General features: G+C 35.9%; 1 pseudogene; it reads left to right on the forward strand.

Moving 5' to 3' along the window:
- Positions 1–11,182: 11,182 nt before the first annotated feature.
- LOC120587791 (uncharacterized) lies at positions 11,183–11,301 on the forward strand (annotated as a pseudogene).
- The last annotated feature ends 665 nt before the right edge of the window (positions 11,302–11,966 follow it).

Below are 11,966 nucleotides of genomic sequence, written 5' to 3' on the forward strand. Positions count from 1 at the left end.
AAGGCTGCAGCTCCGTCCATGCTCCTCTCATTCCTGCGTGTCGTCAGCACTGTTGATTGATCAAAATGAGGGGCTCAAACCTGAAAATAGACCTTCCTATTCCCCAAATACCCACCCCTATCTCTATTCTTTTTCCCTAGAGACTGTTTTCCCCATGATATCATAGAAGGGAGAACATAATTTTTTTTTCCCCCTAAATTTAGATGTTTCATATTTACTGTGGGAACTTGAACAATGAAGTAAAGAATAATATCTAGGCTTCTTGCAGATTCAGTCAATGGCTCGTTAGGCTGCTGCTTCATTGTTATTTAGGACAGAAAAAAATAAAAGTATAGAATCTTTTTGGTTTAGTAAACAAAAATAATTATACAAAATTTGTCTTTAGATCTCACCCTCAATCCTGTCCTCTTTTCTCCTTTTGAGATTGCAGCTAGAAAACTCTGTGCCATCACCTCTCTCATTTATACTTTTCTATGCGTGCCCTGTCACTGTGCTACTTTCTTCAAGGAGGTTTGCATTTTAAACCCTTGCATTCAATTCTGCAATGTAAAGCTTTGTCCGTCGGACATTTCTATGATCATACCACATTTACTTAAGAGACGGGCTCTGAATTGAACTTCATTAAGATTAAGATGGGGGAAGTGACAGTAGTGGGTGATTTTTGCTCTCATCCCCATATTCTCTTGCATTGGAATCCAATGGCAGCTGCTCCATACCCACTTTCAGGAGGTATAGATAATGGAACTAGGAGCTGGTCTGAAATTCTTCTAATCAAAACTGAGACAAAGAACTCCTGATGAAGACAGGGTTTTACTCCGCTCCTAAAGCAAGCCTCACGTCTCTTGCTCCGATACTGAAGTAGCTAGGAAAGATGAGGAATACGGGTATGTCCTACAAGACTGGTGGCTTTAGACCAAGTCAGGAAAAACTGTTTCCAGGCCACTTTAAAAAATTCAACGTGAGAATAGCTTCATTTGGTCTTTTGGGAGGGTAGGTATATTCACCCAATTTAGATCGCCTATTTAATGTCAGTGAAAAGAAATGGAATCATTTTTTAGTTACCAATGTGTTAAGGTTTGTCATGATACAGGGCAATTTTATAATTACATACTGAAAATAGGTCCTCTAGCACTTGGAAGAGTCAGGAAGATTGTACATCTGAGTCAATCACTCATCACTGACCTGTAATCTGATCCTCTTTAAGACATACAGAATCCCAGAACCGTTAATGTTAATGTCAGTAATTCTATGGAGAACTAATTCCATTGGAAGTGAATGAAGAAAGCTTCAAACTTGAGTCCTGTGAGATGAGTAGAAATTGAGGCTAGAAACCCAACATTCAGTTTTTAACACAAGGGCAAATGTCATTATTTAATTCAACCTCCCAGATTTTATAGAAGAGGAACCAGATTAGCGACATAACTTCTCAAGGCATTTAGTGGCAAAAACCTGGAGTCAGAGTACCCCAGTTTGATTACTGGTTCCAGCATTTTCCAGTGGTGGGGCATTAAGCTTGTTTACTTCTGCCATGCTTTTCTGTCTACAGAACTGGGTGATTTTGCAGTACTGTATCATGAGGTTGTTGCAAGGAATACATGTCATACATACAAACCACTCAAATCAGTACTTGTGACTGATCAGCACTTAATAAATGATAAACTTCTTTCTGCAACTCTCCTTTGATAGGAGGCATTTTAATTTTTCCTCAGGACTTTTAGAATAATTTAAAGAATATAGATATCTTCCACTGATACAACATTCCTGAAAGAAATAGCATCTCTGTGCATTTTAGAATTAAAAGATAAAGTAAATTTAATTTTAGTTTTTATTTGAAATATAAGTGGGTCTTTAGCATGAACTTAGGCCAGGCTTGAAAACATGTAGTAACTCAGCACGTTAGACGAGCATTTCATTTCTGGCTAAGCCTTGAGGAATGGGAAAAGGAAGTGAAATAGCCTCCTCCAATCAGAGATAACACTCCCCACCCTGCTCATAACTTAAGACAGCTCTGCACTTTGATGAGAAGAGGACAAGAGATGAAAAGAAAGATAAGAAAAATAAGACTGTTTTGCAACTCTGCCTTTCTTAGAATTCCTCTTTCCATGAACGTCTTCCTTTCTCTTTCTAGCTCTCTGCCTATCACTCAATGCCGATCTCTTCACGAAAATTTCCCAAAGTCCCACCCACAACCCCTTAGTCTCATAAGTTTGTGGCATTTATTATTTCGTTCATTTGGATATTAATCCCAAATATTATTATCAGCCACACTCTGATATCTCCTCTGTAGCTTTAATATTTTGCGGTTACTTCTTCTGTGTTAAAATTTTGTTTCCCAATTAGATTGTAAGTAGCTTGAAGTTCCTGGAAGGTATCATTATTTTTTTCTTTTTTAATTGGTTGACCAAAGAGGGGGGCAGGGGGGCGGGAAGGAAAGTTAATGTAGGAAAAGAAAGCAAACACTGTAACTCAGAAGAATTTGCCAGAACAACTCAAATACCAGCTTTGCTTCACAAGCCCAACCCCAAAACTAAGCAGGACTGAAACAGCCAAAGCAAAGCCATCACAAAGCTCAGTAAATATTTAACTTGTCTAGGACTATTGCAGGATATTCTTAACTAATCTTTTTGTCTCCAGTCTCTCCTGTCCAGTTCATTCTTCACACAACTGCTCAAATGATCTTCCCTCTGTTAGGCACTGAGTAATCAATTGTTTTACTGAATTTATTAAGCATGTATTTTGTGCAAGGAAAAAGTTACCTTGGTGATTCAAAAGATTATAGCAATGTTATGCTTTAAGTGAGAAGGTAAAGCTTTGGCAATTGAAAGAGCAGAGTTCTAAAGAAACAACCTGGAAAACAAGGTTTTAATACCATGTACGCAGATTGCTTCTAAATTCATCAGAATGACTGCAAACGAGGGCATGTTTTTTATTTATCTCTCTCAATAACCATGACAAAATAATTCTTTATCTACACGAATCTCTATATAATATACAATTTAATCTTTAATCATCTTACTGGAATAATACTGATGTTAGAAATTGATTCAGGAAATATACATTATATAGATTCATTCAATTAACAAGTAGATATTCAGTACCTACTACATTGCACGCACCAAGACTGATAACCTACAACAGAAATAAACAAATACTGGGAAGTTATAAGAACCTTGCTTTTTGTTAACCATGACAAAATAAATGCTTCTAGGTGAAACCATACCCTTTGAATTAGTCAGGGTCCGAGCGGGAAACACAGCATATTCAAATAGGGAAAGTTTGAGAAGAGTATCATGTCCCTTTTAGGAGCTGGGAAGGAAAATACAGGCACAGTGCAGTGCACCACTGTGAGAGCAGGGCTCTGTGCAATTCTTAGGCCAGCCAGAGGTGATGGGGAGAGGGGAGTTACTGGAACTTGGAGACAGAAATGGTGTTTGTGAAGAGGCAGCAGGACGAAGCTGAAACCTTGGAAACCCCATGGGGCGGGGGCCTGAGGCATACATATTCCCCTCACCCTCACTCTCAGCATTCACTCGTCTGCCTGTCCAGAAGTCAGAGAGTGAGGAGGCTCACTGATGGGGTCCACACACTTCAGCCACCTAGGCCACAGGTAGTGCGGAGAATGGAGCACGCATCCAGAGGTGACATTATTTGGCACCCCTTTAATACTTTATCATAAGTATCTATGCAGTCAGTATGGGTTGGCAAACAGTGCAATCCTTAGGGAATGAGTGATTTAGAGTGCACCTTATAAACAGCACAATAATATTCTACTGAGATTCCTAAGGCAAGATGTCAGAGACGCTGTCAACGTTGATGCTATTTATAGAAAATGGAAAACTCATGAAGCAAGAAGAAAAAGATCAATTCAAACTTGGTTCGGCTGTGTAACACTTCTCATTTCAGCTATACATATTAATTGCTTACTATTTATGCCTTATTACCATACAATAATGTGTATCATTAAACATGTGTCAAATTAACTTTACAATACTAACTTTGCAGTGTTAACTTTACACAATTAGCTCAGTTCAAGTTTGGATGGTTTTTATAGGTTTGACTCATGTAAAATATTTTTTCTTTTTCATTCAAAGAAAATATTTGCTTCAATAATATTTTGCCCGATCACATGGTCTCTAGAATCCCAAGAAATAAATACAAAAATTTTTATGGTAGATCCTCCAGCAGTAATATGATTTAATTTAGTAGTGCTTAGAGCCAAACCAAAGCCTAGGATTGGGTTATCAACTAATTCTAGCCATGATATAGAGCAGCGAAAAGTTCACGCCAGACTCTTTATAGCTCTTAAGTCATAGGACTCAGTATGCAGTGAACTGCCACCAAGAGGATCAGATGGGCAAGGGGTGTGCTATCTTTAGCAAATGTATCCTGATCACTAAGACCACATTCCCTGTTGCACTTGAACTAATTCTTGATTGTAGCATAAAACTGGAGACAAGCTGATCTAACCCCAGACACCAATGATTAAGGTCATGATGATGTGTCAGTACTACATATTTGCATTTCCAGTAATGATTCAGAGATCTTATTACTGAGTCTATGCATTCATTCTAAGGATTTATCATAAAACTTTTTTTTTTTTTTGCCCTGACAAATGGAGAATAGATGTAGTCCACGAATTCTAGATCCTTTAAACTGCCAGACAGAGAATGCTGAAATATACTACAAGTTGTCCTAAAAAGGCACAGTTCAATTATATCAAAAAGGAATAATTCAGCAGTGGGCCTAATACTATAATTAAAGTAGGTTCAAACTACTATGTGATATGCATTTAAAGGATTAATTTACTTTAAAGACAGGTTCCCTTTGATCCCAGTGAATAGTTGAATTCCTTTTCCTCACTTCTGGGTAAGGATCTATATTCACAGATTTAAAAGTGTGGGCATATGCTGGAACATGGGCCATATTTCATGGCCTTATAATATCAAGAACTTCTGGGATTGCACTCCTCCGTAGGGATTCAACATCTGGTGTTATGGGACCCCTCACAGTTACCGTCTCCTCATTTCAGGTCTTCACTTGTACTAAGAGAGAATAAGTTGTATTAAGTTTTAGTACGCGCCGAGAGAGAAAGCAACTTGGCGACGTGGAAAAAGGCCAATTGTTTGCATTTTGACTTTATCTTTGTGTGCTGATGTGTTATCTGACCTTGAGACAGTTTGCCACTGTTGTACAGAGAGGACTGTTAAATTAATCACTTAAATGTCAACAGGCATTAATTGACTATATGGTAGGGTAGACAAATGATGGAAATAAAACAGCTTGGGCATTTTTTTAAGGGTGAAGAACACTTACTATATAAAAAATATAGCTACCTTATATTGCTTGCCTATTTTCTACTATATACTTGAGTTCATCGGGTTATTTAATTCTTTGAACAACCATGTGAGGTAAACAGTATACCCACTAAATAGATGAGGCAATAAGATTAATGAAAACTAAACAGTTTTCCTATGGTCACATAGCATAGGGAGGAGGAGGAGCCTGGATTTGAGACTAAGCCTGTCTAGTTCTAAAGTTCATATCCCTTCCACTCTTCTATAAGCCTTAGCAATGCCTTTCAGACATCCAGTACGGGTTGTTGTTTTCTCCATGGAGATTACTCCATTACCTTGTACACATAAACCCAAAGTTTATCCCTGACTCTTTTCCTGCCCTCTGTTCCTTCTAAAACATCTGACTCAGTAATCTTCCTGAAGCAGCAAGACTCTGAGATTAATGAAGTAAAAATACAATTATGTCACTTGGGACAATGACTTGTGGGCTGTGGTCAGTAGATTATAGCCTGAAAAGGTCACATTTGGGTGGGGGAGAGGTGTGATTAACACGACGTCTTTTTAAATTGAGATCAGTCTAAGAAATGTCAGAATGTCCAGTCATGCAGGTGTCCCAAGAAATCAGACAAAAGAAAATTTTTTTCTTCAAATTTTAAAATAATCTATGTAGGCACTCTGTAACCCATCATTTGGGGAGGACTATCAGGAGTTAACTATTACAGATTTCTTTCCAAGGCTTACTCTGGCACCTGTGCCTTAGATCCCATCACTTCCAAATTCCTCTATAAACTTGTTCCCACATGTTTTTACCTTTATCTCTAGAATCTTCAGTTCTTCTTCATTCCCCTTTTATTTTTTCTCTGCCTTCAAACTTCACCAAAAAACTTTTAGTTTGTTCTGCTGTCCCCTCTAGCTACCGTCTTCTCTCATTTTCATTGCTGAGATTTTAAAACAAGTGGTTTCAATGTGCTACTGTCATCTTTGTTTCATGCAGCCTCCCTTCAGCATCTGACATTCTGGTTCCCACCCCCCTCCCCTTTTTGGATGTTCAACTGTTTTCTTTTTGTCAAGTATATTGGACAGTCTTCATTCTTGGTATAGCTGTGTCATGTTATTTTAACTGCTCACTTCTCCTTGAAACACTGCCTTTATTTGGGTTTCCTTTGGTCTCTTCCTTCAACTTGTAGTAGCTACCTATCCTCTCTTTTTTTTTTTACATTATATTTATTTTCTTCTATTTTAGAGCTTCTATATAGTGGTGAGTTAATGAGTTTATTCATCTTTTTTAGGAGCTTTATTGAGATATAATTGATGTACATAAATAAACCAAACATATTTAAAGTGTACAACTTATGTTTTGATATATTTCTATACCCATGAAACTATCATCACAATCACGATAGTGAAATATCTATCACCCCCCACAAGGTTCCTCATGACCCTTTATGCCCACACTCCCCTCCCTCTCCTCTAATTGCCCCCCACTTCATCCCTAAGCAACCATAAATCTGGTTTCTGCCACTATAGATTTTATTTTCTAGAATATTTATAAATGGAATGATACAGTATTCACACTCTTTTTTGCTCTGGCTATTTTCACTTGGCCTAGTGATTATGAATTACTGTTGTATGTATCAATAATTCATTACTTTTTATTGTTAAATTTGAATTCATTGTATAAATATACTAGAATTTGCCTACTTATTTTGATTTTATCTACTCTTTAATAGACATTTGGATTACTTCCAGTTTAGGGTTATTTATTATAAAGCTTCTATGAACATTTGTGTGCAGTTTTTCCTCTGAACGTATGCTTTTATTTCTATTGGGTAAATAAATACTTATTATTGGAATGAATAAATCACATGGTAGTATATCTACCTTTAAAAAAAACTGGAAAACTGCTCTCCAAAGTGCTGTACATTTTACATTCCCACCAGTAATATATGAGTTTTAGGTCCTCTAACACTTGGTATGGTCAATATTTTAATGTTGGCTCTTCTAATGCATATGTATTAGTATCTCATCATAGTTTTAATTTGCATTTCTCCGATGACTAATGATGTTGAACATCCTTCATGTGTTTGTCATCTATATATCTTGGTAAAATATCTTTTTAAACCTTTTGCCAGTTTTTTCCCACATTGAGTTGTTTTCTTATGTTGAATTTGAGAATTCTTTATTTATTCTGGATACAAGTCCTTTATCAGATATACGATTTCGAAGTATGTTTCTTCCTATCTGTGACTTTCTTCTTAAAAGTATTTTTCAAAAAGTTTTTAATTTTAATGAAATCCAATTTATAATTTTTTTCTTTGATGAGTCATATTTTGGTGTTGTATCTAAGAAATCTTTGCCTGATCATAAATCACAAAAATTTTGTTTCACGTTAGAAGTTTTAGTTTTTAAGTGTTACATTTAGGTCTGTGATCCATTTTTTAGTTAATATTTATACATGATATATGAGGTATGAATCAATGTTAATTTTATGGCATATGGATATCCAATTAGTCTAGCATCATTTGTCGAAAAGACTATCCTTTCACCATTGAATTGCCCTAGCAACCATGTCAAAGTCAATTGTCCATATGTGCATGGATTTCTTTCTATTTATTTTAATTGGCTTATTTGTCTATTATTACACCAATATCACAACATCTTCACTAGTGTAGCTTTATAATAAATCTTGAAATCAGGTAGTGTTAGTCTCCTTTTTAAATTAACCAACTGTGGCTATTCCTGTTGGTACTGTTATTGACTTGAACTTTTCTCTCTAAACATCACTGGCCTTAGTGAATTCTGGAAACTTTCTCACAATTTTCATAAACTTTTAAAACAGGCTCACTAGCTTTAGCTTCTCCTTTGAGTTCCAGGCCTGCAGCTCTGCCAATACACAAACAACTATACTTAGAAATCTCATTTCTTCAAGCTCTGAACTTTTCTGAACTTCTCATGTGACACTCCCCATTAGCTCTCCCTCCCAGCTTCTTTATGTCAGCCCCACCACCATTCTTCTGTCACTCAGACTTGAAACTTCATTTTCAACTTAGTTCTGTCCTACTTCCCCTAATCCAATAAATCATCATATGCTGACCTTTTTTTTTTCATTCAAAATATCTTTCATTTATGGTTTCTCTTCTCCATTCTTACTGTTAATTCATATTCTCATTTTCTCATGCCTGAATGACTGAAAGCCCAAACTGATCATCCCACTTCTAGACTGTTCCTGCCCCGTGCCATTTTCTCAGATTTATCTTTCTAATGAAAATTTGTTCTCAAGTCAAATCCTCACACAGTTTTCCTTTCTAGATTTGTTTCCCTCTAACTTTCCTCTAACTTGCTCCTATTTAGTTGTTTTTTTACTCTCATTTACACATGAAACTGGCTGGTTTTTTTAAAAAGTATTTTCTAGGTAGAAGGGGATTTTAAGCTACATTCATTTAAAGACTTTGTAGAAAACCTGTAAAGTCCACCAACCATGGCAGAATTTGGTTCCTAGTCCTCCAACTCTATTTAAACTGTACTTTTAGAGTTTTCATTAGACTGAAAGATACCCAATCATTTGACACTGGATGATTTGATTTTATTATACTTGTCCATTGCCCTATAGTCACACAAGAACCTACTATAAGGTGAAGAAAAAGTAGTCTAGTAAAAAAAATGATCTCATGTCTCTAAGACAAGAAGTAGACCAGTTATGACTAGCATTTTATAATAAAGAGGATGAATTCCTGTAACTATAGGCAACTCAAGGAGAATTTTCAGAAATGACAAAAGATCCCCTTTCTTTAATTAAATGTTCAACAAATGTAGATAAGTTCAACTTAGATAAATGTCCAATTACCCTTTAGACTTTCTAGCCCTAATTGAAAGTCATGAGAAGGTAATATTTATCATAATTTAAACAGACTTTAAAAGTTTGCTTCCTCATAATATTTAGTAGAAGAGATGAGAAAAAAATATTTTCTAATAAATATGATTCTCCTTTAAGAAAAGTAATAATTGAATATCAATTATTTTGAGAATAAGAGAAGCATTAGAACCTTATTTAGGGATACAGAGGGACAGCTAGGAAATGTATCTTCTCTTGGTTTTCAAGAATGTGGTATCTGAACATGACATCATTCATTTGTTATCAAAATGCCATAATTAGGGGAAAATATCACAGTTGGTTATTCTGGCATAAAATTTTTAATCCTCCAAATGCAAGTGTTTCTTTTTCCCATTAGCACTTAATAAAATACCTTATACATGGGTAAGCATTTAATATGCATCTTAAAATTGAATTCAGTGATATCCCCCTCCCCCAATATTAATGACATTAAAACTGTTAAACAACTGGCTTCAGTGAGATTTCTAGTTTGCAGGAAGAAAATGAAAAGTGAAAATAGGCAGTATAATTCCAGATTCAATCTTTTCTAAGCTAAGATAATAAAATGAAAGACCTAAATCAGAGTAGGGCACCTATGAGATACTTTTCTGATGTGTAATGTGGATTTATTTATAAATGCCAAAAAGTAAAAATTAAGGGGAAAAAACCCTCAACATGTTGTATTAGAATGGTTTACATCTAAGGAGTACAAGTTCTTTTGGAAGCACTCGCATATTTTCAAGGACATGCAGGTTCAGGTACATGAGTTTGTATGGGGTAAAAGTGTCATAAGCAGAACATGGTGTTTACAGCAAAGGGGCCCTGAAAAATCTCACACTACGCACCTTCAGAGTTGTTTTAAATCATAAAATTGAGTTTCCTAGAATTCTCATGAATAGGAGACTAATTTATTTTTTTCTTCCCACTTCATGTATAGGAAACAAGGGTCAAAGAAGGGTAGGGCCATAGTTAACCTCACATAGCAAGCTAGCCAAAACACTGCCTGACTACTCAAGATCTATAGTGCATTAACTTTCACCTGCTCAGGAAAGAACAGGAAAGTCCAATGCTTTGTTTGGATGAAAACACAGGAATTCAGGTAAGCCAAACCAAACAGCTTAGTCAAGAACATGATTCAGCTTATTAGGACTAAGGGAGACAAATGGGGAAAATAAGAAAGAAAAAAAAAATTAAAAATTCTGCGATTTCTTAGACAACCTAATCCCCTTCAGCCAAAAAAATCAACAGGAAAAATAAATTTTAAAAATATGTGAAGAGTAAAAGTTGAGAAACTTAGCAATAATCAAATTACATGTCCACGCGACATGATTTCTGATAATTTTAGGAAGAGAATTTGAACACGAAGGGGGTTGAACAGACTTTAAAAGGAATAAAGAGGGACATAAGAAAGTGAACTTGTCCATTTAAGCATGTTTTTCCCCCAGTCCTTACTGCTCATCTGAAAACAAGAAGTAGAGCAGGTCAGGAAAGGGGTTATGGTTAACACTGCAAGATGAAAGATAAGCAGTCAGGCAGTTAGAAGCCAAAGCATTTTATCTAAAAGAGCAGGTCTGGCCTTGTTTCCATCTTGATAAGAATTAGATTGGAGAGCTTGTTTGTCTATAGACTAGGATGGTGTGGCAGGGCTGAAGAAAGGGGACAGGGAACTTGGGGGCTTAGTTATGGAGTTGTGGCAAACCACTAATGTAGTGATAAGTCCCTCTTTTGTGTTAACCCCGTCTCCCTGAACTTTGAAATTGTTAGACTCATCTGTTTAGATAACATGGCTATGTTTCTTTCAAATGTGGAGACTTAAATATCTAAAGAATTTAAGAGGCCTGGACAGGCTTACTATCCTAGTCTAAAATTTAAGGACGATGGCTAACTGGTTAGGCCACTGACACAAAACTTGAAGGAAATGACATCTGAACTTAACGCCTTTTTATAGGGTATATTTATCTTTATTCTGAAGCATATGCACAATATATTCTGAGTTTCTTTTTAAAGTTGTGTTTTTCTCTACGGCCATGCCACCCTGAACAAGCCCGATCCCGTCTAATCTCAGAAGCTAAGCAGGTTTGGCCCTGGTTAGTACTTGGATGGGAGACCACCTAGGAAGACCAGGTGCTGTAGGTGCGAAAAATGAAAAATAGGGGATTGTGAGATGACAAGGTCCTTGCAGTCTGTGAGGTCAACCAAGGAGTGCCTCACCTAAAAATAAATAAATAAATAAATGAATAAAGTTGTGTTTTTAGTTCACTTCAAATTTATTTTATAACAGATTACAATTATAGGAGCTTCTATTTTATATGGCTCTATTTGATGATATAACTGGTTCAGAATTTTTTTTAATATAATTATTAAAATTGACAAAGTTCTAAGGTCACCAAATTTTGTTCTTGGTGTTCTTGGATAAGAGCCACGGCTATAGGTCTTTCTGGGATTGTTATTATTTTTAGTATCACAGTTCATTTTAGAACTAAGAAATCAGAAATTTAAAGTTATATGTTATTTTTTTTTAACAGACCTTTAAAATTATTTAAGTGGCTCACTGATTTTAATTGTGGTTAGGTTATTCTGCTCATGCCATTAATTGCTCAAGTAGAGTTTATTGAATATGTAAGATGATTAGCACAGGAGGGTACATGATAAGATGGATATAATTCATAAACCTGTTGGGGTTTATAGTCTAAGCTATCTGAGAGATAAAGCAGAACGTTTGTAGTCCAAATGGATAGATACAAGAACAAGTTTGTATAAATGACAGGTGGGGAGAAAGATCTTAAAGCAATATATTCCTT

Source organism: Pteropus medius, unplaced genomic scaffold, assembly GCF_902729225.1.
Source record: "Pteropus medius unplaced genomic scaffold, Ma_sr-lr_union100, whole genome shotgun sequence".
In the NCBI taxonomy this organism is placed as follows: domain Eukaryota; kingdom Metazoa; phylum Chordata; class Mammalia; order Chiroptera; family Pteropodidae; genus Pteropus; species Pteropus medius.